General features: G+C 45.0%; 1 long non-coding RNA gene across 1 annotated transcript; it reads right to left on the reverse strand.

Annotated features, from left to right (window-relative positions):
- Positions 1 to 638: 638 nt before the first annotated feature.
- LOC134956970 (uncharacterized) lies at positions 639 to 23,573 on the reverse strand. The gene is made up of 3 exons (XR_010186346.1): positions 23,294 to 23,573; positions 7,483 to 7,610; positions 639 to 875 (listed from the first exon to the last, which is right to left on the reverse strand). It is a non-coding gene; the product is annotated as an uncharacterized LOC134956970 (long non-coding RNA).
- Between the last annotated feature and the right edge of the window lie 1,135 nt (positions 23,574 to 24,708).

Raw genomic sequence — 24,708 nt, forward strand, 5'->3', positions numbered from 1 at the left:
TACGTATACAAATATTGTTTATTATTGTTAGAAAAAAGTGCTTCCTTTAATAGCATTTACTACTGGATGGCAATGTAGAGCTCCATAAACAAGAGCTTTTTTGATTAGCGCCCTCAGATTTTTATGTAATTTGGGAACCTTTTCTAACTGGGGGATCATCTAGAGGTGCTGCTTGAGCAAGGTCACAGCGCAAAAAGGTCATTTGTTGGTAGGTATAGGCCAGTGCTTAGTGCCGCCCGGTATCCGAATTTCCGGTCCCGGAGTCCGGCGCCTTCCATGCGCGTCATTGACAATTCGGCGCTGGGTCGTCATGGCAACCAGGACCCCCGGTGCAGCTGCAACCCTGCGCTGGAATAGGATGACGGGTTGAAATAAACCCGAAACATCGATATCAAAGGACTGTGTTTGTACTGATTGTTGAACGTCAAGTGAGTGCCATCCGTTGGTCTATCTATTTACTTGGTTTTTGATGCAGCACCGTGGCAAGTTAATTCAGTGGGCTTTTATGAGTGTCGACCACTGGAGATTATATATGACAATAGTGAAACTGGCGCCCTATGGAGTTGGTATAAATTCCCTCCTTGGTTCTTAATTATACCCTATCCAGTGTGACATTCTGTACATTATAAAACAAACAGTAAGTTCTAACATACAGGTTTTATTTAAAATTAATAAAAAAATGGCAACAATAGCCATATACATGAATACTTTCTGGTCCAGCAACCCCCTGTCACATAACATGGGGTCTGGTTTTACATGAGTGTACAGATACTTTGTTTGTGATATTCTCCTTCCAATAATGCAGATCGGAGGTTACAGCAGAACAAAATAGAATACTCGTGTTTCGTCTCACACAGACTTCATCAGGGGTGTATCTATAATGTTAGAACATAATTTTTTTAGTACATCAAATTAAAAAATACATTACATAAAATAGAAATTGGACCTTCACCGACAATCAACCACTAAAGTTACAGACGAAGATGCAGGAATTGAAATAAAGAGGAATAAATAACATGTAGGAAAACAAATCTGGGTATGGTGACCTCTTGATGAAGTCAGACAAAGCGCATTGGGTTACCTCATTGACTCTCTACACTAAAAATAAGCTCGAAGTCTATTACTTTAGTCTTGTCCTTTTACTTATTTTTAGAAGTATTTATGTCCTTTATATTCTCTTTTATATGTTGTGGATCCCTATATGTGTTTTAGTGTAAAAATGATTGTGTATTTTTAGAATAATCTGATGGTTACACTTTTTACCTTAAAAATCTTCTGCTTATACCTTTAATTTAGCCTTCTTATTGAGACAATTTTTAGAAACACCATTGGTCGCCGATACCCCTATCCATATTTTACTTAGCAGCATCTTACCCATGCTGAGCATTTAGGGGCTAGCCGACACCCTATATCTACAAAGGAGTGTTCTAATTGTCAATAGTAATTTTTTTGGATTGTGTTTTTACCAACACATGTGGCGCTATACTCCTGTTGCTTTTAGATAGAGATAGAGATAGATATATATATATATATATATATATATATATATATATATATATATATTTATATATACTGTGTGTGTGTGTGTGTGTGTGTATCGAATATATATCTATATATCTATCTCTCTAGGAGACTTGTAGCAATATGACTTTAAGCGTTGAATACAATTGTAGGTGATTCACAATAGTCTTCTTCTCAATGTCGAATCGGAGATAATATCACAATACAGATAACAAAATCGTTAGAGGAGATAATTAGGGTTATTTTGTTTTAATAAAATAACCTTTATGATGGAACATATCAATATGTTTTTAGATACTTAAACAATTTACAAGTTCTTTGGTAAAAATCAGGTGTTGATAAGTCACTTTGGCACCGATTCTCCTATTGCTAAACATTTTCATCTATTAGCTCCGTCTAACAGGGAACTTAGTTGAATCTGGATGCCTCTTTTAAAAAAAATGTATAACAGTTTAAGTGACTATCTTAATTTAATTAATGTACTAGTGCAGAGGGAGAGTATTTTGGTTTGAATTATAATATAAATATATATAAATATATATATATATATATATATATATATAAATATACACACACACACACATACATACATACATACATACATACATACATACATACATATACACACACACATACATACATACACACACACACGTTATGTCGATGCACTCCTTCTGTTAATTGTCTATAATAGTTCTTTAGTAGTAGTTCACTCAGCAGTAGCTTACGTACTGATATTTAACACTAAAACTATAGATTCTTCTATGGGTGGCAACTCAGTTCCTTATGTACCACTTGGTAGGTGGTTGTTTGGTTAATCTGTGAAGACAGTGGGGGAGGGAACAAGTGCCTAACAGTGTAATAGTTTAGAGTAACAAATAACAATTGTATATAATGTGGGTGGTACCCGTACCAGATTCTGATAGATATAGATAGATATATATATCTATCTATATCTATCTATATCTATATCTATATATATATATATCTATATATATATCTATATCTATATATAACAGCCTGTAGTCAAATCCTTGATGAAAAGGCTCCCAAGACCAGTATGCTCTCAACAAAAGCAGAGGACATAGAAAATAGTATAATACAGTCGCGGTAAAGTGGTCAGCAGAGAAATGTCTTATCTGTGTACCTTAAACCGATGATAATCTTGCACGTAGCAAAGGGAGGCCTTTATTAGCGCGTAATTTTCACAAATGGCAATGCTTCAGACAATGGGGGTCATTCCGAGATGATCGCTAGCTGAATTTGTTCGCAGTGCAGCGATCAGGCTAAAAAATGGCAGTTCTGCGCAATGCACACGCGCGACGTACGGGCACAATGAACGATGTAGTTTTGCACAGGGTCTAGCGATGCATTTCAGCTGCACTGCTTGCTGCAGAGTGATTGACATGAAGTGGGTGTTTCTGGGTGGCAACTGTCCGTTTTCAGGGAGTGTGCGGAAAAACGCAGGCATGGCTGGGCGGGTTTGTGACGTCAAATCCGGAACTGAATAGTCTGAAGTGATCACAAGCACAGAGTAGGTTTTGAGCTACTCTGAAAACTACACAAAAAATGTTTGCAGGCGCTCTGCGATACAACCGTTCGCACTCCTACTAAGCTAAAATACACTCCCAGTGGGCTGCTAAAACTAGCTAGCGAGCAATCAACTTGGAATGACCCCCAATGTTTCTGAATCTCAAAAACAGGAGAAACCACATAGTGTAATACGGTTGTCCCAAATGGCTAACCAATCAAAAATAAATATGCCTGTACCTTTATATATAGAAACCACCACATATACTGGAGTTCTTTCAATTTAGCAGAACCTCAGCTTGAACTCTTCAAATACTGGGAAAACCATATGTAAACGTATCTCCTCAGATGCAGTGCTTTACACAATCTCAATTCCCTCCAGATAATAGCGGGATAGTCAACTTTGGGTAAGATAAGGAATAACCAGGACACCTCCTTGGTTATTTTGTATAGTAATCAATTTATTCAAAACAAATAAAAATAAATAAATATGGTTTTAAGAAAGTACTTAAGTTGTCCAAATATAGCTACTCAACGCGTTTCACCAGTAAATGGCTTCTTCAGGAGTAAAGTTTATGAGCACAGTGGGTCTTTTTATACCCACAGCTATCAATGTAAATTGGTAAAATTATTAGAAAATAGTTACTTCCTGCTTATGACCGGAACCGGAAGTATAAAGCGCCGGAAGTGAGCTCCTCCCACTACCCCCTGCCACCGCAGTATACCCGACCGGAAGTGCGTCACCGCCGGAAGTGCCGCAACCCGGCTCAAGCTCACGGGGAAACAGTGTTTCCTGGTTAAACAGACCTCCGGATCAGCGCACAAACTATTTTTGCAGAGCTCGGCTGCACATGCGTGCGCACTTTTGCCAAGCTGAAATACACTCCCCAGTGGGCATCGGCATAGCATTTGCACGGCTGCTAAAACTAGCGAGCAACTCGGAATGACCCCCTATGTGGTTTCTCCTCTGTTTTTGAGATTCAGAAACATTGTCAGAAGCATTGCCATTTGAGAAAATTACACCCTAAGAAGGCCTCCCTTTGCTACGTGCAAGATCATCATCGGTTTAAGGTACACAGATAAGACATTTCTCTGCTGACCACTTTACCGTGACTGTATTACACTATTTTCTATGTCCTCTGCTTTTGTTGAGTGAATACTGGTCTCTGGAGCTGCTTCATTAAGGATTTGACTACAGGCTGATATATATATATATATATATATATATATATATATATATATATATATGACAGAATCTGGTACCACCTACATTATATACAATTGTTATTTGTTACCCTTAACTATTACACTATTAGGCGCTTGTTCCTTCCCCCACTGTCTTCACAGATTACCCCAAACAACCACCTACTAAGTGGTACATAAGGAACTGAGCTTCCACCCATAGAGGAATCTATGGTTTGAGTGTTAAATATCACTACGTAAGCTACTGCTGAGTGAACTACTACTAAAGAACTATTATAGATAATTAACAGAAGGAGCGCATCAATGTAACTATTGCTCTCAAACTACTCCCACTTGGTTAACTACGCTTGAGCTGCATACTTCACTTATTGTCTTTATTTATACAATATGTTACGTCTATGTGGGTTAGGCAAAAAGAGAAATGAACTGTGTCAGAAAGTCTTTAACGAGGAGTCAAAATCTTCAACCATATCAATAATGGAAAATCTGGATTCCCTTTTTTGGGATATAGAGAAAGTTATCACTAAAGAAACAAAAGCGTGGTGGGATATTAAGGGCCTGGAACATTATCTAAAAGTAGACAGGATCCCAAGAGGCTTAAGTTTATTAAAAAAAAACCACCTTCGGCACAGATAACCAACAATTCATCCAGCAATGGGACAAAATACTCCATGACTGTTCGAGAAACTTAATGCAACTTATAATTAAAGAGAAAAAGAACCATCTCTCTATACTGGAAGAGGTTATCAAAGAGAAAGATCAACATCTCACCAGATTCAAAGATAGTGAAGATTTTAAAGCAAATGAGAAAGTATTGAACATAAAACTGGAAATGGAGGAAGAAATCATTAGAAATAAAGAGAAGAAATTCCAACGAGATAAGCATGACTATGAAAACAATAAAGTGAAGAACTGGTCAAGACCCAGCCAACAGAACAGAGGTCGGTCAGGATCCAGATGGAGCCATCTCAATGGGGTTGAAAGGAATACAGCACAATCACGTAGCCCTTCTTCAAACTTGGGTAGGCTCAAACCCAATCAAGAAATAGCTATAGTTCAGGATAGAGATAGTGGAACCACTTCGTCCTCTTTTTTAGGACAGAATCGGTACCAGATCCTGGAGGAAAATGCAACAGTAAGACTGAAAGAAAATCTAAATACATAATCACCCTTAAAAAGAAGAACCAGAGAAGAGGAAACTAAGGAAATGGATGAAAATCCAAGAAAGAGAAACTACAGGTAAACACGGAACCAACACAAAGAGGAATCTTCAATCTCTCATCACATACTTTGACCAATCCACAAATTGCATTACTAAGTAAAGGGATTACATTTGCCCCTACCCAAAAACCGAACAAGTTTCAAACATTTATTGATCTAAACTAGTTTGTTCACAAACTAACCCTTAAAAGACACTTCACAAAAAAGGACTCAGCATTTATAACGAATTATGAGGCTAACAAATCAGGGCTGAAACCTACATCTAAATTCTACCCTCTGGAATCTAAAGGTTCACATATCAACATATTCTATGAGCTTGTAAAGGAGGACCTCATTGAAGGGAATGAATGCTCAATTAAGAAGTCAAATTTAGAGAAAAAAAGCTCTCAAAGAAATACAAGATAACGGAAATCTGGTGTTGAAACCAGCAGATAAAAGGTGGAAGACAGGTACTACAAGATTGAACAGATAATATAAAAGAAGCAAAAAGACTCCTGAGTGATGTAAATTCTTACAGACCATAACAAAAAGATTCCACTGAGGAGTTCTTGGTGGATTTAAGAATGATTCTAGTATATGGGTTACGAAGTAATCACATTACTAAGGATGAATTCCAATATTTTATTAACAATACCAATTATGTATAATCTCCCCAAAATACATAAAAGTTTGGAGAACCCACCGGGAAGACAAATAATAGCTGGTATTGATTCCCTCACATCACATTTATCAGAATATGTAGATGTGTACCTGAAACCACATTTAGAAAAACTACCAGACTTTTTAATGGACACTACAGATGACCTGAGATCCTTAAAGGATTTTGAATGGAAGGAAAGCTATATCTGGTCAACCATAGATGTACAGTCCTTGTACACGAGTATAACACATGAGAAAGGCATTTTAGCATGTGTAGAGGGTTTAAAGAATGATCTTAACTTGACGGATGGACACCAAACTTTTATCTGTTCTCTCACAAAGTTTATTCTGAATCAATTATTTTAAGTTTAGACCAATTTTATCTACAGGTTTGCGGGACCGCGATGGGTACTATCTTTGCACCTAGTTACGCAAACATACTAATGGGGATGTGGGAAAACTTATTCCTATTTGTTACCAACCCCTATAGTGAGAAAATTAAAGTTTATAGAAGATTTATTGATGATGTTCTTTTAATTTGGGATGGAAACTTTGAAGACTTAAATTCTTTTATGAATTATATCAATTTAAATGACTTCAACCTCAAATTCACAAATATGATCAATAAAGTTGAATTTTTAGACTAGATTTTAACCCATGCGGCTGATAAAATGGTGACAAAGAACTTTATTAAACAAGTAGACACTAATAGCTACTTGCACTACAAAAGTGGTCACTCTACTAGATGGAAGAAGAATTTTCCGTATTCACAATTATATAGGATCAGATGCAACTGCAGCTCATATGAAACCTTCCAAGAACAATCTAAGGTGTATTGTGACCGGTTCAGAGAAAAGCAGTATCCAGAAGAATTAATCCTAGAAGCATCAGTAAGAAGCTCAAATTTAGTGAGAGAAGAACTCCCACTGAAAAAAGGAGACTAAAAAACTTGTAGCACCATTTATTACGCAGTTTAAATGTGGGGAAAAACGTCTCAGACAAGTGCTATCAAAACATTGGCATATCTTGAAACTGGACCCAGTCCTGGGAACTCTTCTACCAGACCATCCTGAAATTATCTATAGGAAATCAAAATACCTTACAGACATACTGGCTCCTAGCAGACTCAAACACAACAGAAACTGGAACTAAGCTACCGAAATGTGTAGGATCTTACAAGTGTGCTCGGTGCAATGTTTGCAAATATGTAAGCCAGAATAGACGATCATTCTTCAATTCAGATGGCAATTTATACATTTATAAATTGTAATACCACATATATTATATACATGACCGAATGTGGATGTAACTTAAAATATATTGGCAAAACAAAAAGACCGTTAAAGATTCAAGTACAAGAACACTTACGGAATATAAATAATAAACTGATGAATCATCTTTTGTCAAAACACTTTTCAACTTGCCATAACTCTGAGGTGGATTCCTTTTCATTTAAAGCTCTTGAACATGTTACGATGGGCCCCAGAGGCGAAGGCCTACAAATTAAAAAAAAAAAAAGAGACTGTCCCAAAGAGAAATATGTTTTGGATTTTTACATTAGATACAATGGCCCCTCGTGGCCATAATGTGAAGGTTATGAATTTGCTCCATTTCTATAAATCAAAATTCTACATGTTCTATTTATATAATTACACACACTATATATATATATATATATATTTTTTTTTTTTTCCAGGTATGGTCGCACTCTCACCGACCCAATAGATCAACGACTGGGGTGACTCCCAAGAGGTCCAGTGTAAAGTCCAGACTCCAACATATAGAAAACCAATATAAAGGGGCACTCACCAGAGATTTGCATTTAAAAAAGCATTGAATTTTAATGCATACTTATCAGAATAATGTTTCAAACAGATAATTCAATTGTTCGACGTTTCGATCCCTCAGGATCATCATCAGGAAATTGCAACAGATACAGCATACACAGCAGGTTACATCTGTTCATATGCACCGATATCAAGTGATCAATGCCTAGCAGGTCTCCTAAATACCCCCAGCACCTTCATGACAGGCAGCATTTTCAATTACGGTAGCTAATGAAATACATGGAGCCTTCCAAAAATGGAAAAGGGCAATTTACACCATCAACACAATATATCTTATCCCCTCATAGGGACAAAAAGACAAGAACACCCCTATACCAATAGCACTTACCAACAACCAGGCTGGTCCTTAATCAAACATAAAGAGCAGCTGGGATTGTATCAGCGTGCGTTCCATTGTGTTCAAATGGAACGCACTCAGCTTCATACGGTGTGTGCAGGGCCACCCCTAATCAAACACCTTCCCCGTGTTCCGCCGACACACACCCGGCACAGACCGCTCGCGTGCGTTCCACCAAGCGCGGCTGGAACGCACAGCACTTCCGCATTACGTACCCGCGTCACTTCCGATTGCGGCTGTACGATAACACTGGGCACTGAAGAACACCATGACAACGGTTGCCTTGGATACAAAACGGGAAAGTGCTGTGTATATATTCACAGCCACTTTCTTGAGTACTATGGCATAAGGATTATGTGTACAGCGCTTATACCTTACATCTAGCGCTGCTGGGAAACAATACCTTAACAGTGTAAAAACCTTTTTGTTCAATAGCTAATTGTATAATTTTCTAGAACCTTTGAAAAAAAATTTTTTTATTTTTACTGCAAGCACCGTAAACCCCACAGGTATAATGATACTGGTGGGAATATAAAGCATGGTAAAGATCAACCATTTCAGACTTATAGTACTATGACAAAAGGTGCTGACAGTATCAGGGGACCCGCTAGTAAGAAGTTAACACAATACACATAAAAATACATAAACATACACAAAAAAATACACAAAATATCTTCCTGTTACACACAGTATGTGTCCAAATAAAGTGGACACACCACCTCATGTGAAGCAAAACATATAATAAACAACAGACAACATACATATTATTGGGTGTCCATATCCAATAATTAAGGATAAAAAAAAGAACGTGTTGGCAAGTATGCTTAGATTTAGAAAAAACCTTATAATTAGAATATCCAGACCAAAATCAGATCAGATCCATATTCAACGCCAAAAAATATTGAAAGAGTTGTTTTCATTCAGACCATTCGGAGAAATTGTCCCCAAGCAATAAATCCATCTTGATTCCAGCTTCTTGAGTACAAGGCTCCTATCGCCACCCCGTGACAGGGGCGGTACCCAATCAATAATCCGACATTGCAATGTGGATAATTGGTGTCCAACCGTTAGAAAATGTTGCGCAACCGGTTTGTCAGTTGATCCCGTAGAGAGGGCCTTTCTAATCGTCATCCTATGGTTGGCCATTCACTCCCGGAACATACATGTCGTCATCCCTACATATGACAGTCCACATGGATATTTCTGCAGCAGGGTACTTAGGGCTCCACAAGGAACATCCAGGATGTTCCAAAGACATATCAATTGCGGGGATGTGCCTGAGTGGATAAGAGAATCCAGCATCCAAAGGAAGCATCCTGGGAGGCGAAGGTATCAAAGGCATAGAACTTAAGAAACGTGTTCACTGAAGACCACGTAGCCGCCTTGAACAGTTGTTCTGCGGACGCCCCACAGCGTGCCGCCCAAGCAGGTCCTACAGACCGAGTAGAATGGGCATAAATCAAGGCTGGAGTTGGAAGACCAGCTTGGGTGTAAGCATATGCAAATACCATTCTAATCCATCTAGCCAGCATCTGCTTATTAGCAGGCCAGCCACGTTTATGAAAACCAAAGCGAACAAACAGGGAATCAGAATATCTAATGGAGGCAGTACGGTCCACATAGATACATAGAGTCCTAACCACATCCAAAGAATGCTCTTTAACTGACAAGTCTCGAGATAAAGGCCAAAACCACAGTCTTAGTTAAGGAAGAAACCACCTTAGGGAGGTAACCAGGCTTGTCCGGAAAACAGCCTTATCACGGTGGAAAATAAAAAAAGCGGGGGGGGGGGGGGGGGGGGGAATGACAGAACAAGGCACTTAAGTCTGATACCCTCCTTAAAGAGGCAATAGACAGCAGAAAGAGGACCTTGGCAGTCAGCCATTTGAGGTCCACAGATTCAAGGGGTTCAAATGGAGCCTCCAACACGACAGACAGGTCCCATGGACCACAGGTGGTACATAGGGAGGCTGAATGTGAATAATGCCCTGAAGAAATGTGTGTACATCAGGTATAGAAGTGATCTTGCGCTGGAAACAGACAAGGCAGAAATGAGTACCTTGAAAGAAGCTTGACGAAGGCCTAAATATAAACCTTTTTTGACAAATGTCAACATTTTGGAAGTTTTGAATTTAGAGGCATAATGCTTGGAAGCTCACCACGTCAAGAAAGTGTGCCATACTCTATAATCTATCCAGATGGAGGCTGGTTTGTGTGCTTTTAGCATACAGTAGTCTGAACAACCGCCTCAGAGAAACCCTTTGACCTTAGAAGCGAAGCTTCAAGAGACACACCATCAAAGACAACCAAGCCATGTCCGGGTGAAGACAGGGCCCCTGAGATAGCAGGAACCCCCCAGCTGAGGAAGAAGAAGGGGCTGTTCCACCGAGAGACCCTTAAGATCTGAAAACAAGTGACATCTGGGCCACGCAGGAGCAATGAGAATGAGTATACCACCTTCTAGTTTGAACTTCTGAAGCACCCAGGGTAGAAGAGTCACCGGAGGGAAGATGTAAGGCAGGTGAAAGGTCCAGGAGACTGCCAGAGCATCCACAAACACTGCCTGAGGATCCCGGGTTTGAGATTTGAAATCCTGAACCTTATGATTGTGGCGAGAAGCCACGAGATCCACATCTGGCAGACCCCATCTGTTCACCAGGAGTTGGAATACCTCGGGATGAAGATCCTCAGTTATCAGGATGTTCAAGCAGGAAAGTGGGAAGTCCGCTTCTCAATTGAGAACCTCCAGGGTGAATACTGCTGATATGGCTGGAAGGTAGTGTTCCACCCAGCGCATGTTTCTGGGTTCTTCCATCAGTGACATTGGGCTGCGAGTGCTGCCTTGATGGTTTATGTAGGCCACCATGGTGGCATTGTCCGACTGAAATTGAACATGTCTTTTCTGCAGAAGAGGACGAGCCAGAGTCAGCACATTGAATACTGCTCTAAACTCCAGAATATTGATCGGAAGCAGAGATTCTGATCTGGTCTAATGACCCTGAAATGAGTGTTGCTATGTCACCGCTCTCCAACCCCGAAGGCTGGCGTCTGTTGTCAGCAGGACCCAGTTGGGGATACTAAAGGGATGGCCCATGCTCAAGCGTTGGTCCTGTAGCCACTAGGACAGCGACAAGTGAACCTCCGGAGTCAGGGAGATCATTTGAGACCTGATACAATGGGGCAGACTGTTCCATTTGGACAGTATCAGATGCTGCAGAGGGCGAGAATGGAATTGAGCGTACTCCACCATGTCGAAGATTGACACCATCAGACTGAGAGAGTCTGCATCACTGAGTGTATGGACACTCGCAGATGGTGAAGAAAGTGATGTATTTTGGACCACAGCTTTACAACTTTGTCTGGGGATAGATACAGTTTTGGTTGTTAGTGTCCAGAAGCACCCCCAGGTGTACCATGGTCTAAGATAGAACCAAAAGAGGACTTTTTCCAATTTATCAGCTAACTGTGGGCAGGAAGGTAACTGTCAACTCGATGAGTGCAAAGAACTTCCTGTGAGTTTGTCATGAGCAGTAGGTCTTCCTAGGTATGGCAGGAGCCGTACTCCCTCTCCCTGACGACGGAGAAGGGCTGTCATAATGGCCATCACCTTCGTGAAGATGCAAAGAGCCGTGGCCAGGCCAAAAGGAAGTAATTTTGTTTAATTCTTTCCCAAAAAGTATTCCCCCTGTGAACGGGTATATTTCCACAGTCTTCTTGGTATCTATGTTCACTTTCCAAGGCTTCAGCCATAAAAGGGCCAATTCAGTAAGGCTAGCAAATTCTGCTAATCAGCAGAATTTGCTAACCTTTCGCATGTATGCTGGGGGCTGCCCATCGCTGGGCAAGGCCGCCCAGCATGCTAACCAGCGCCTCCCCCCTTCAACAAGCAGAAATTGCTAACAGCAAGCAATTTCTGCTTGTTAGCAGAAAGTAAGGATGACTCCTGCCGGCGCAGCTTAGCTGCGGCTGCAGGAGTCCTGGCGCCATTTTTCCTGTCACAGCAGCAGCCACCGCACCCCCGACATGCCCCCATTCGCGCGTACCAGCCTACCGTTTGGGCTGGCATGCCCCAGCAACGCTCCGTTTCCGTCCAGCGACCGCCTCTGCCTGATTGACAAGCAGAGGCAATCGCATTTTCTGCGGCCCCCCACAGAAAATGCAGATGCATGCGCAGTAGGGCCCTCTGCGCATGCGCCCGCGGCACCCCCGCAATAATTCCGTACAAATCGCTACTTACGATCCGTACTGAATTAGCCACAAAATATGGTGTGCCAGAATAGATGTGGCAGACGCTTTAGCGGCCAACACACCTGCCTCAGAGGAGGCTTCTTGAATATAATAAGAAGCAGTTTTAATATGAGTCAGGTACTGTCTGCTTACCTCAGAAGTGTCTATGGGCAGTTCCTCTTCTAATGCCAGCGCCCAGGCTTCTATAGCCTTTGCAACCCAAGAGGCCACTTAGTGGGCCAATGAACAGCCCCGTAGGGGAGTAAATAGATTTCAGGTAACCCTCAATATGTTTATCTTTTGTTTCTTTCAGAGAGGTGACAGTCGTGCCCGGTAAAGTGGAGGATACCACCAGACGGGTGACATGAGAATCTACCAGTAGTGGGTTTTCCCATTTGTTACAAATTTTGGTAGGAAGGGGGTAACAGGCCAAAGCCTCTTAACCGGGGTAGCCCGGGGTTCCCGTCTGATGTCCAGCAAATAGTCAGAGTGGGGTAATTAAGCTTTAACCACCTTCTGCTTTTTAAACATAAGTTTTCTTTGTCACAGTAGTTGATTCCTCCTCATCTGTGAGCTGGAGGATATGCTTAATAGCATCCACAAAGGCAGGGACATCTACAGACATAGGCCCTCATTCCGAGGTGGTCGCTCGCTAGCTACTTTTAGCAGCCGTGCAAACGCATAGTTGCCGACCATGGTGGAGTGTATTTTCACTTTGCAAGTGTGCGAACGTCTTTGCAGCGGAGCTCTGCAAAAACATTTTGTGCCGTTTCAGAGTAGCTCTGGACTTACTCAGTCCTTGTGATCACTTCAGTCTTTTTGTTCCCGGAATTGACGTCAGACACCCGCCCTTCAAACGCTTGGACACGCCTGTGTTTTTGCCAAACACTCCCAGAAAACGGTCAGTTGACACCCACAAACGCCCTCCTTCTGTCAATCTCCTTGCGATCGGAATAGTCGTAAAAGCCATCGCTGGGTAACGAACCACTGTGTACTCGTACGACGCCCCTGCACATTGCAGTGCATACGCAGATTAGCCCCGTTCTGCCATGATCGCTGCGCTGCAAAAATCCGTAGCGAGCAACTCGGAATGACCCCCATAGGGACGTCCTCATCTGCAACACAGGAGTCTGTGTCAGAAAGAGCCATATGCGCCCCTAGTCATCTGATAAGACATCAAAGAGCACTGTGGATTGTGAGGATGAAGTAGCCCTCTTAGAAGAACCAGAGATACCCTTGTGTCCTATGGGAGCCTTTTGTTTAGTCAGAGACTGATTTAATTGCTGCAACTGACTAGATAAATTATCCATCCTTGGCAGAGAAACCATATGGACCACATTAGGGTTTAAAGCCACAGGCGGACCCATAGGGGGCCCAAGGTGATCTACCAGTGTACCCAGAAGTGTTGGAAAAAAAAACAACCCACAACAGGGGTAGGGGCGGCAGACTGACTGGGAGGTGTATAACAGCACACAGACGGTCATTTAACATGTCCTCAGAAAAAAACAGCTGAGCACACTCTGCAAGACAGTTATACAGGAGCTGTTTGCAACCTTTTTTTGTTAGACATTGTAGAACAATTACGCAAGTACAATCAATGAAAAGTATTAAGTGCAGGGAATTTTGTGTCTGTAACACAAATTCAATACACATATATATTCCATACCTCCCAACTGTCCCGATTTTCGCGGGACAGTCCCGTTTTTTGGGGACTGTCCCGCTGTCCCACCCGCGGGCCGCAGTGTCCCGCGGTGGGGGGGCAGTTGGGAGGCTCTGTCTCTCGCTGCCCTGCTTAGCAGAGCAGCGGTGAATAGACGCTGTGCGCATGTGCACAGCGTCTATTCATTGGAGACAGAGGGAGACGGGGCATGCCAGCAGCTCACAGAGCGCTGGGCATGCCCCTTCAGTGACGAAAACGGGGGCGTGGCTCGCGATCGCGGGTCCTCCCGTGAAGCCACGCCCCCTTTCGTAGGTCACGCCCCCTTTTCGGGAGCGCGCGCGGCTTCGCCGCGCGGGTGTCCCTCTTTCAAGAAGGCAAAAGTTGGGAGGTATGATATTCTATAGATATAATCTGCGAGTTACAAACCCAAACAGCACCTGAGCCCAGGGTATGAACAACAGTGATAGATATTTGAGATACACTTGAAAGTGAAACCAAACAGCAGACACAAGGCACACAGTCACACACAATGCAGAAAATTATACAATAATAGTGCAATGGACCCTTATATCACTAACACAACCTTATAAGGCAGGTAGGATATTGCAGAAACTTGCACAATATAACTGCAGAGAACACTTATATCAACTAACACAGCCTTATGAGGCTGGTAGGATAATGCAAGCGGTATAAAAACCTGTCCTGTATAGGCATTTTTACAGAGAAACTTTGCCCAGCAATCCCGGAGACCTGCTACCGCTATGCTGTGCTATGGCTGCCCAGTCCCTCTGAGGCGGTATGGGTCTCCTCAACGTAGGTGAACAGTCATTAGGTCGACATGTACTAGGTTGACAGGTGAAAAGGTTGACATGAGTTTTTGGACTTTTTTTGTGTCGTTTTCTTTGTAAAGTGACGGGGAACCCCAATTAGTGCACTGTGTCCCCTCACATGGCTCGCTTCGCTTGCCATGCTCGGCACAGGTTACCTTTCCCAATTGTAGTCCACGTGGATCGTAAAGTATGAAAAAGTCCAAAAGCGCCACCTCCACTATGCTGGGCCTCAACCCCAGGTGCTACGTACCTTACAAAACAGGTGTTAATACACCTAGACCTGTGCCCTGGTGGTCTAGTGGGGATCCTGCTCGCAGACAGTGCCCGCGTCAGCACCGCAGTCTGTCTCCCCAAACCACGGCGGTTCACAATTTAATGGCGGGTCCCACTAGGAGATCCTCTTACCTGACCCCCTGTGTCGGCCACGCGATCCCCACCACACGTACCCGGGCTCAGCCAGTAAGCGGCGCTGGCGTGGGTGGTGATGGACTTACAGCGCCGCCAGCTCTAAAGAAAATCCAGTTAAAATTAGAAAAATAAAAGCTTTCAGGCCTGCATGAGAGCCCCCTGTTTAGTGCACCTTCTATGCTGCAGGCACCAACTTAAAAGTGAGTTACCAGAGCCTGAAGGTGTGGTTATAAAGGAAGGAAGCTATGCTAAAGCTTTGACTGTTGGTGCCTGGATGCCTCATCCACCACTACACCCCTGGAACCCTATGTACCCTGCAGCAGCAAAGAGTTATACCCATTTTACACTGCCAGCATATAACGGGTTATGCACATGAATGTGCATAACTCGTGTTGCTAGTTGGTGTAAGAGGGCAGAGTTGGAATAATCCTGGTCGAGTGACCTGGTATTCCAACTAGGGTAGTTTGCAAGGTTGAACACGTGTTCAACCCGGCAAACAGTGCTGTGTAAATGGTAGCTGGGTCACATCGATCTGGCTTCCCGTTTACAGTGAATTTACGGGCGGCGCTAGGCGATCATGTGATCTCCAAGCGCCGCCCCCACCGCGTCATCGGCAATGTCACCAACCCGGAAATACGCCGGGTTGGAGATGGCAATGTAAAAGGGGCCTGAAGAGGGTCGCACCCATGTCAGGCTCCCGGCTGCGACCCGCAGTATTGGTATAAAAGCAGTATCAGTTTCAACTCAGGTCTATTAGATTTATTCAAAACGGTAAATTCACAGCCATTGGGTCAACGTTTCAATTCAAATTATAATATTTTCAAGACAGGCTATTGATAATATCAGGGTTTATATATGACAGATGAAACATGGAGGTTTAAGTCTGTGGAAGAAAGCACAAAATATAACAAAGACTCAGCCAATTAACAAATCCCCTAAAAATTACATATTGTGCTGAATAAATACTAGGGATCACCACAAAGTGTGAATATTTATATACTGTAAATCCTCCAGTGTTAAGTCAAACATTGAATAAACTGCCCATGTACAAAGGAAACTGGGGGTCTAATTCAGACCTCAAGTCTCATCGCAAGCTGCGATTTTTAGCTAATTGCGCACGCATAAAGTGACTATTGCGCATGTAATGTGCGAAAAATGTGCAGAAATACAAAAGAAAAATCTGAACGCATACAGGCAATGACAAAGAGGCGTGCCGGGGGCGGGGCGTGGGTAAGGCTTCACAGGCTAGCGAAAAGGGGCGTGAAGTTGGGAGTGTAGCGTGGGGCTGCAGGCAGGGTTTTTGCATGACTGCAAAGCAATTCTCCGTCACTGCACACTGAGCGTCTGCAGATGCCGAGTAAGTCTAGGGCTGCGCACAGCATGTGGACCAGGGACATGCAGTCAGGGGAGGCAGTGCCTCCCCTGTCTTTAATGATTACAATAATACAAAGAAGATACTTATGACACGTGTCATAAGTATATGCTTTACATTATTGTAATCATTTGTACACTGTAAAAATAGGTTTAAATTAGTTTCGGAGGCACAGAGAGCGGTGCCTCCCGCAGCCAATTATAAAGGTCCGGAAGTGGGGGGCAGTAAAAAGCCCATTTAAAAAAGCAGTATAAGCTGCACCAGTATGAGTGCCTCAGTGACAGGGGTGTGCTTTCATCCCATATGAAAGCACGCCCCTGTCTCTGAGGCAGATATGATTGGCCATCAGATTTGGAGCATTCCTTGGGATCCAGCCCACCTTCACTGTGTCAGGTTTCTGGTTTCATCTGTTCCCAGAGTTGGCACTAGTGGGTCAGGGCTGGTGCGGTGTATAAAACAAGGAGGCTTGATAAAAGTCCTGCACATAAGCACTGGTGTTTGTGTCACAGAGGTCAGAGTAGTTGGAAACAGATGGGATGATATACAATGGATAGTTACTTGGAAGCCAATAACAGAAACTGAAGCATGGATAACTGGTACAACTGATAGTAGTAATAATGAACAGTACCAGAGTCCAAAGGAAATGTATATTCAAAAAGTCACTGGTAACAGAAATAGGTAATAACAATAACAACAACTTGAATAGCTGGATGCAAAACAGTACTGTAGTAATAATTGAAAAGCAGAACTCCAGTATTTTGTAAAAGCACAGTTATAGTCTCTATAACATAGAAATACTTTGGCCTTGCACGGCCCAGGCAGGAGACAGTCCTACTCAGCAAGAGTGTTAAATGCTGGATATAATGCACAGGATGAAAAAGGGTTTTATGGTAAGAACTTACCTTTGTTAAAACTCTCTGTGAGGTACACTGGGCTCCACAAGGATAGACATTGGGGTGTAGAGTAGGATCTTGATCCGAAGCACCAACAGGCTCAAAAGCTTTGACCTTCTTCCCAAGATACATAGCGCCGCCTCCTATATCACCCCGCCTCCATGCACAGGAGCTCAGGTTTTGTTAACCAGCCCAATGCAGTAGCAAGTAAAAGACGACAACTGCCAGTTGCCACAAACACCACACTCTCCCGACAGGAGAAGTGTCAGCGGCTAATACCATACCAACCCAAAGAAGCTAAGTGCGTCAGAGTGGGCGCCTTGTGGAGCTCAGTGTACCTCGCAGAAAGTTTTAACAAAGGTAAGTTCTTACCATAAAACTCGTTTTCTGCTGCGGGGTACACTGGGCTCCGCAAGGATAGACATTGGGGATGTCCTAAAGCAGTTCCTTATGGGAGGGGACGCACTGTAGCGGGCACAAGAACCCAGCGTCCAAAGGAAGCATCCTGGGAAGCGGCAGTATCGAAGGCATAGAACCTAATGAACGTGTTCACTGAGGACCACGTAGCCGCCATGCACAATTGTTCAAGGGTTGCACCACGGCGGGCCGCCCAAGAAGGTCCAACAGACAGAGTAGAATGGGCCGTAATGTGAGCAGGAGCTGACAGACCAGCCCTCACATAAGCATGTGCAATCACCATTCTAATCCATCTGGCCAAAGTCTGCTTGTGAGCAGGTCAGCCCAGTTTGTGAAACCCAAATAGAATAAAGAGAGAGAATCAGATTTCCTAACAGAAGCAGTTCTCTTCACATAGATACGGAGAGCCCGTACCACATCCAAAGACCTGATCTGTCTCCCAAAGAGCGGAGAAACAAGTGCCGGAACCACAATCTCCTGGGTAAGGTGGAACAAAGAAACCACCTTAGGCAAATAAACAGGATGAGTCCTAAGAACCGCCCGGTCACAGTGAAATATCAGATATGGGGAACTACAAGACAAGGCACCCAAATCTGACACTCTTCTAGCTGAAGCAATAGCCAGCAGAAACACCACCTTAAGGGAAAGCCACTTAAGATCAGCTGAACCAAGAGTTTCAAACGGAGACTCTTGTAACGCCTCCAAAACCACCTACAAGTCCCAAGGAGCCACAGGCGGGACATAGGGAGGTTGGATACGCAACACACCCTGAGTAAAGGTATGCACATCAGGTAAGGTCGCAATTTTTCTCTGAAACCACACCGACAAGGCAGATATTTGAACCTTGAGGGAGGCCAGACGCAGGCCTAAGTCCAGACCCTGCTGAAGAAAAGCCAACAACTTGGCTATACTAAACTTGGAAGCGTCATAATCATTAGATGCGCACCAAAGTAAGAATGCCAGACCCTATAGTAAATCCGAGCCGAAGCCGGTTTCCGGGCCCGCAACATGGTTTGAATGACCGCCTCAGAAAACCCTTTAGCCCTTAAGACGGAAGCTTCAAGAGCCACGCCGTCAAAGACAGCCGGGCTAGGTCCTGGTAGACACAGGGGCCCTGAACGAGAAGGTCTGGGCGTTGTGGAAGTAGAATTGGATGCTCTGACGATAGGCCTTGCAGGTCTGAGAACCAGTGCCGTCTGAGCCACGCTGGAGCTGTGAGAAGCAGAATTCCTTTTTCTTGCTTGAACTTCCGAATTACCCTGGGCAGGAGTGACACTGGAGGGAACACGTACGGCAGCCGAAACCTCCACGATACCGCCAGCGCATCCACGAATGCTGCTTGAGGATCCCTTGTCCTTGCTCCGAAGACCGGAACCTTGTGATTGCGTCGAGACGCCATCAGATCTACGTCTGGAAGGCCCCACCTTTCCACTAGGAGTTGAAACACTTCTGGATGGAGACCCCACTCGCCGGCATGCATGTCCTGACGACTGAGAAAGTCCGCTTCCCAATTCAGGACTCCCGGAATGAATATTGCCGATATGGCCGGTAGATGGCGTTCTGCCCACTGTAGAATCCGTGAGATTTCCTTCATTGCTAGGCAGCTTCGAGTGCCGCCTTGATGATTTATGTAAGCCACTGTGGTGGCGTTGTCCGACTGTACTTGAACAGGACGGTTCTGAATTAAATGCTGGGCTGGGTTCAAGGCATTGAAGACCGCCCGCAACTCCAGAATATTGATCAAGAGGAGGGACTCCTCTTTGGTCCACCGCCCCTGAAGGGAGTGTTGCTCCAGCACTGCGCCCCAACCTTTTAGACTGGCATCTGTCGTCAACAGGACCCAGTCGGATATCCAGAACGGGTGGCCCCTGCACAGTTGCTGGTCCCGGAGCCACCAGAGCAGCGACAGACGGACCTCCGGAGTCAATGAGATCATTTGAGACCTGATCCGGTGAGGCAGGCCGTCCCATTTGGCTAGAATCAGTCTCTGGAGAGGGCGAGAGAGAAATTGAGCATACTCCACCATATCGAATGCTGACACCATGAGGCCCAGCACCTGCATCGCCGAATGTATCGACACTTGCGGACGAAATAGGAAGCAATGAATCCTGTCCTGAAGTTTCAGGACTTTCTCCTGAGACAGGAACAACCGCTGGTTGTGAGTGTCCAATAGTGCTCCCAGATGCACCATGCTCTGAGCAGGGATCAGGGATTACTTCTTTCAGTTGATGAGCCACCCGTGGGCTTGCAGAAACTGGACCGTCACATCTAGATGATGCAGGAGAAGTTCTGGGGAATTTGCCAGGATTAACAAGTCGTCCAAATGCGGCAGTATCCGGACCCCTTGACAGCGTCATCACCGCCATAACTTTTGTAAAGACTTGCGGAGCCGTTGTTAAACCAAAAGGTAACACCCGAAACTGGTAATGGCAGTTGCCAATCGCAAATCTGAGGTATTGCTGATGAGACACTGCTATAGGAATATGCAGGCAAGCATCCTGTATATCCAGGGAGACCATGAAGTCCCCAGGTTCCAAGGCCAGAACTATAGAGCGAAGGGTTTCCATCCAGAACCTGGAAACCTTCACAAACCTGTTCAATGCCTTGAGGTTGAGAATGGGCCGGGAGGACCCACTCGGTTTCGGGACTAGAAACAGCGGAGAATAGTACCCCCGGCCCCTCTGCGCAAGAGGCACCTGTACTACGACTCCTGTATCCAGGAGGGTCTGTACCACCGAATGTAGAGTGTTTGCCTTAGATGTCCCGTTGGACAAGACATCTGTCTGGCAAAATCGATGAGGGGGTCGGTTTTAGAAGGCTATGGCGTAACGACTTCCCGTACCCAGGCATCTGAAGTGATCTTCAACCATTCCTGGGTATACCCTAGAAGCTGGCCCCCCACCCTGGGATCCCCCAGAGGGAGGCCCACCCCGTCATGCGGCAGGCATATCTGTATTGGAAGCTGGCTGACGGGCCGCCAGGCTCTTTTGGGCTTAGGCTTACCAGGTTTGGAAGTGCGGGCCTGCTTGTTGTACGCCTGACCTTTTGCTTTACCTGAGGGACGAAAGGGGCGAAAGGAAGTACCTTTAGCCTTCGACACAGAAGGAGCAGTACTTGGCAGACAGGCAGTTTTGGCAGTAGCCAAGTCAGCCACAATCTTATTTAAATCCTCTCCAAACAGAATATCTCCCTTAAAAGGGAGTACCTCCAGGGTTTTTCTAGAGTCTAGATCCACAGACCAGGATCTCAGCCACAATATCCGGCAAGCCAGGACTGACGTAGTAGAGGCCTTGGCTGCCAGGATACCGGCAAGAGAAGCTGCCTCTTTAATATAACGAGAAGCTGTGACAATATAAGACAAGCATTGTCTAGCATGGTCAGAGGAGATTTCAGCATCTAACTCCAATGGCCTCTACAGCCCAAGTAGCTGCAATAGTGGGCCTTTGTGCAGTACCCGTGAGGGTGTAAATCGCTTTAAGACAACCCTCCACACGTCTATCCGTAGGCTCTTTTAGAGACGTGATGGTGGTGACCGGTAGAGCTGAGGAAACCACCATACTAGCCACATGTGAGTCCACTGGGGCAGGAGTTTCCCACTTCTTAGACAGCTCCGGCGCGAGGGGATAGCGAGCCAGCATCTTCTTTTGAGGCACAAACTTCGTACCCGGGTTTTCCCAGGGTTTCTGACGTATATCAATTAGGTGGTCAGAGTGAGGTAAAACTTGTTTAATCACCTTCTGACGCTTGAACCTATCTGGTTTCTTAGGAGGAACGGATGGCTCGGGATCATCCGTAATCTGTAAAATTAAGTTAATAGCCTCCAAAAGATCAGGAACATCCACATGTGAACCACCCTCCCCATCAGCCGTATCCGAGTCAGAACTTGTGGGGTCAGTGTAAGTGCCGTCTTCATCCGACGAGGTGTCAGTGACAGCAGTGAATTGTCAGGAGACAGGCGCTCGCTTAGAGTACCCCATGGACGTAGGCGAGAGACGGTCAGGGACTGGTTTAACTTCTTTATTTGAGCAGATAAATCGTCCGCCCACGGCGGGTTAGCTGCAGGGACCACAAACGGTTACACCGGCATTGGGGGTCCCATAGGAGGTGTTAGTTTATGAACTAGTGTATGCAGAAGCGTGGAAAAAGCGGCCCACGGCGGGTCATTTGCCCCCGTTGCCACCGTCCCACTGGGGGGCAAGGAGCCCCCAGAACCAGAGCCCAAAGCTGCTATATTCTCCTCATAGGTATCTGCGGCTTCAGCAACACCGGCAGTGTGTTCAGCCCCAGAACCGGTTCCCTCAGAAGCAGTCATGACATAACTTGCAGTATCAGGTAACACAGTACAATTTGTCAGCAGCACAATACCTCTAGCCCAAACCCCTGCGCAGTGTAGTCAGCACCAGTAGAGATAAAGGAGAGATATGGTGACTAAAATCACAGAGAAAAATACGTAATACAGTATATCTTTGTGAAAATCCTATATTAGATAAAACCTGACGCACCAAGCCCCCTCAGGTTATAGAATATAGGGATAGCAGGTTGAGTGAGACACACGAAATGGACACCACTCAGCTATCAAACGCACACACAAATAGTCACAGTTTGTACAATGCAGAGGTTATTACTAACAATAATACTGCACTGGACTAGCTTACACAGCTATATAACAATAAATATAACAGTACACAGTAAGAACTGGATGTATATCACAGGGTAATTGTACTAGGAAACCCTGACTAAGTGCACTCTTTCTTAGCTAACACTGACTAAAAAAGGCAGGTAGAATACTTAAGTGTCTTGTAAAGTCACAGCACTGACAACCAGGCGGCTTTACATAGAAGGATTTGCCCAAGCATTCCCAGGAACAGTGAGCTGAGGGATGATGGCGCCGCAGACACTGCCAGGGAGTGAGGGAGAGACAGATATGCAGCTCCAGGGCGGGAACATTTGCAGAAAATGGCACCCTGGGGCTGTGGCTCCAGGTCTAAGCCTCATCCCCTCTGCTGGCAAAACCACCGGTTAATGCGGGCTACTTGTAAAAAAGGTTTAGAGAGAAAACCTGACCTGCACCCATGCCCTGGTGATCTAGTGGGATCGCCTGTACTGCCACAGTGTCCACCACCAGCGCGCACGCGGCCCGCCTCTCACCGGCCGCGACAGATCACGATAAATTGCAGTTCCCACTTACCTCCTCCCGAAGTGCGGCCATGCAATCCCGGAGAGCCCCAGCCGTGTGTGACTAACTTGTAAGAAAACCGTAGCGTCCAGCTGTAGGTACCCGGCAACCAGGGCACGGGAGTGTACAGCGCCGCTGGGTGAGAGATGGAGCTGCAGCAGGCAATGTCTACTGACATCCAGCACAATCTGTGCCTCTGCTGCAGCCCTTGTAGTCTTCTTTTTTCCTCAGAAAAAGCTTTTATAGAGCTGCTGTAAGCAGCTCTTCCTGTTACATGCTTGCACTGCAAGCACCAACTACAAACTGAGCTCCTGTGCACTGAGGCGGGGTGATATAGGAGGCGGCACTATGCATCTTGGGAAGGTCAAAGCTTTTGAGCCTGTTGGTGCTTCAGATCAAGATCCTACTCTACACCCCAATGTCTATCCTTGTGGAGCCCAGTGTACCCCGCAGCAGAAATGCTGTTAATTAGGTGCACAGGTTTAGCAGAGAGTAACACCTGAGGAAAGTCTCTTACTGCAGATGGAAGTAGTGATCTGTGGCTGGAGTCTGAAGCAGACTGAAGACTGAAGACTTGAACGATGAAAGGTACAACAGGGGATCCACTTGGAGACAGGAACACGGGACCCAGGCGCACTAGTACGCCAAGTGTGACTCATTGTCTAAGGCAGAGGTTCTCAAATTCGGTCCTCGGGGGCACACACAGTGCATGTTTTGCAGGTCTCCCCACAGAATCACAAGTGAAATAATTAGCTCCACCTGTGGACCTTTTAAAATGTGTCAGTGAGTAATTAATACACCTGTGCACCTGCTGGGTTACATGCAAAACATGCACTGTGTGCGCCCCCGAGGACTGAGTTTGAGAACCTCTGGTCTAAGGCAATGAGACTGAGCCAGGAACTGGAGTTTATACCCCTTGGTCTGTGATGATTGGATGTTGCATCTCTGTGAGAACACACCCCGCTGGATTGGGTGTTCAGATCAGCTGTGAGTTAGCTGAAGCTAATGATTCATCAGGAGAGTAATTCTGCAATGCACTGCTGATTGCTGGCTGGGCTCAGTAGTGCACCGGGAGTAAATGCTGTTAACTAGAAGCACTGTGTACTCCAGGCTGCAGGAGACTGAAGACTGGAACTGGAATGGAACTGCTGGGACCTGTAGTTCCACAGGTCCAATTCACAGGGGATACTCTGAAGACAGAGGACTGAAGCCAGGAGACGCCTGTTCACAGGAAGTGATGCGATGGAGAATGCAGATTCCTGACACACTGGGACTGAGAGACTTCACCCCAACAGAGGCCCCTGCAATGCGCCTCCTCCTCTCCTCTCATTCAGCCGGGGGTAGCTGCAATCACTGCTGCCAGGGCTGGCCCTACGATTGCTCCAGGTAAGGTGTCACACTTAGGACTGGGCACCATGGCGTAGCCT

This window comes from Pseudophryne corroboree, chromosome 9 (assembly GCF_028390025.1).
Source record: "Pseudophryne corroboree isolate aPseCor3 chromosome 9, aPseCor3.hap2, whole genome shotgun sequence".
NCBI classification, from domain to species: Eukaryota; Metazoa; Chordata; class Amphibia; order Anura; family Myobatrachidae; genus Pseudophryne; species Pseudophryne corroboree.